Raw genomic sequence first — 3,010 nt, 5'->3', positions numbered from 1 at the left:
AGGTGCAAAAGACCCTCTGGGTTGGGCTGGGGTGGCTCTTGGACCCCTGCCACACAGTGGAGAGAGGCCTCCGGCCCGCCACCTGTGTCCCTGTGTGCCTGAGTGCCTGTGTCCCTGTGTCCCTGTGTCCCTGAGTGCCTGAGTGCCTGTGTACCTGTGTCCCTGTGTCCCTGTGTCCCTGAGTGCCTGAGTGCCTGAGTGCCTGTGTCCCTGTGTCCTTGTGTCCCTGTGTCCCTGTGTCCCTGTGTGCCTGAGTGCCTGTGTCCCTGTGTCCCTGTCTGTGTACCTGTGTGCGAGAGTGTCCGGCACGCCACCCAGCGGCGGCGGGCAAGCAGGTAGGCGGGTGGGCGGGCCGGCGAGGGCCAGTGTGAGTTTGGGGGGTGGGAGGGGAGGCGGCAGCTGGAAGCGTCAGAGGAGGGGGCGTGGCTCCGGCTGGCCCCGGGAGCAGGTTCCCGGGACCGGGACCGGCTGGACCCGGCGGGTGGTTGATCCCGGGGCGGGGGGCAGAGGCGGCGGGAAGCGGCAGCTGCGTGTGCGGCGGGGGGGTGGAGGGCGAACCGCGGCGGGAAGCGGATGCTTCAGAGCAGGTTACGGGGGCGGGGACGGACGACACCACCTGTCCCCGCCCCGGGACGGGCTGGACCCGGCGCCCTGGACCCGGCGCCGTGTACCCGCCGCCGCCCCCGCCGCCGCCCCCCTCCGCCACCCCGGGACCCCGACGTTTTTTGGCGCCCGCGCCTTTTTTTGCTCCCCGCCTGCCCGCGCTGCCCCGGGCCCTCCCCCGGGGCGGGGCGGGAGGGAGGGACGGACGGACGGGTAGCCGGGGATCTCCGAGCGCGCGCCACCAGACCGAGGCGGGTCCCGGCGGCGGCGGCGGCGGCGGCGGCAGCAAGCGACGGCGGGGGGGGCAGGCTAGGGAGAGAGGGGGAGCGGCATGCGGTAGGGCTGGGGGGTTTGTTTCGGGGGGGAGGGGTGGGGGGGGGTGGCAGCGGTCAGCGAGAGCGGGGAGAGGGGGAGCGGCATGCGGTAGGGCTGGGGTGTTTTTGGGGTGGGGGCGTTGGGGGGATTAGCGGGCGGGCGGGCAGCCGAGCCAAGCGGCAAGCCGGGGGGGCGGGCGAGGGCGGCTTTAGGGCCGGAGGAGCGGAGCGCAACCTCCCCCGTGCAGGCTCCAGCGTGGAGAGCAGCAAGTTTTTGGGGACGGGGGACGACGGACGGGAGGGGCAGCGGCGAGAGGCTAGCTGCGGCAAGGGGCACCGGCACGGCCGCCCTAACAGCGCCGCCTCGGTCGCAGGGGTTAGAGAGCAGCCGGGCAGCCCGGGAGGGAAGCGGCAGCCCGCGAAGGGGGGAAGGGGGGGCTCCGCGCAAACCGCTAACGGGAGCCGGGGGGTGTGGGGAGCTGGGGGTGGCAGCAGCGGCAAGAGGCAACGTCGGGAGGGGGGGCTCCGCGCAAACCGGTAACGGGGGCCCGGGGGTGTGGAGGGGGCGGTGGTGGCCGCGGCGAGAGGCAACGGCAGGCGGGGGCGCTCCGCGCAAACCGGCAGCGGGGGGGGGGGCGGGGGTAACGGCAAGAGGCAACGGCGGGAAGGGGGGCCTCCGCGCAAACCGGCAGCGGGGGGGGGGCGGGGGTAGCGGCAAGAGGCAACGGCGGGAAGGGGGGCCTCCGCGCAAACCGGCAGCGAGGGGGGGGGCGGGGGTAACGGCAAGAGGCAACGGCGGGAAGGGGGGCCTCCGCGCAAACCGGCAGCGGGGGGGGGCGGGGGGTAGCGGCAAGAGGCAACGGCGGGAAGGGGGGGCTCCGCGCAAACCGGCAGCGGGGGGGGGGCGGGGGTAGCGGCAAGAGGCAACGGCGGGAAGGGGGGGCTCCGCGCAAACCGGCAGCGGGGGGGGGGCGGGGGGTAGCGGCAAGAGGCAACGGCGGGAAGGGGGGGCTCCGCGCAAACCGGCAGCGGGGGGGGGGCGGGGGGTAGCGGCAAGAGGCAACGGCGGGAAGGGGGGGCTCCGCGCAAACCGGCAGCGGGGGGGGGGCGGGGGGTAGCGGCAAGAGGCAACGTCGGGAGGGGGGGCGCCGCGCAAACCGGCAACGGGGGCGGGGGGGGAGGCGGTCAGGGGCGGGGGGAGATTTCTAGAGATGCCGGCAGACCTTCTCCCCGGAGAACAGCGCTGTTGAAGAAAAGACTGCTTCAGAACACAACCTTTAATGAAAGACGCTCGATGAAAACAACACTTAATAAAAGAAGGTTTCATGCCGACTGCCTCTCTTCATTTACGCCGCCGCGGGGGGGGGGGGTTGGGGGCCGGGCGGGCGATACCAGGCGGCCCTCGTCCCGGGGACCACGTCTACCCCGCGGTTCCAGCCTCCGCGCGCTAAGTGCCCGCCCGGCCGCGGGGAGCACGTCTACCTCCTGCCGCACGGCTCAGTGCACTAAGTCCCCCCTCGCCATGGAGAGCACGTCTACCTGCCAGCTGAGGGAGAGCACGTCTACTCACCGAGGGAGAGCACGTCTACCACCTGGGAAGGAGAGCACGTCTACCTCCTCGGGAAGGAGAGCACGTCTACCTCCTGGGAAGGAGAGCACGTCTACCTCCTCGGGAAGGAGAGCACGTCTACCTCCTGGGAAGGAGAGCACGTCTACCTCCTCGGGAAGGAGAGCACGTCTACCTGCCGCCGCACGGCTCAGTGCACTAAGTCCCCCCCTCGCCAGGGAGAGCACGTCTACCTCCTCGGGAAGGAGAGCACGTCTACCTGCCGCCGCACGGCTCAGTGCACTAAGTCCCCCCCTCGCCAGGGAGAGCACGTCTACCTCCTCGGGAAGGAGAGCACGTCTACCTGCCGCCGCACGGCTCAGTGCACTAAGTCCCCCCCTCGCCAGGGAGAGCACGTCTACCTCCTCGGGAAGGAGAGCACGTCTACCTGCCGCCGCACGGCTCAGTGCACTAAGTCCCCCCCTCGCCAGGGAGAGCACGTCTACCTCCTCGGGAAGGAGAGCACGTCTACCTGCCGCCGCACGGC

This window comes from Melanerpes formicivorus, unplaced genomic scaffold, assembly GCF_026170545.1.
Source record: "Melanerpes formicivorus ecotype bairdi unplaced genomic scaffold, bMelFor1.0.p_v2 SCAF_323, whole genome shotgun sequence".
Classification (NCBI taxonomy): Eukaryota; Metazoa; Chordata; class Aves; order Piciformes; family Picidae; genus Melanerpes; species Melanerpes formicivorus.
This window is presented reverse-complemented; position numbering follows the sequence as displayed.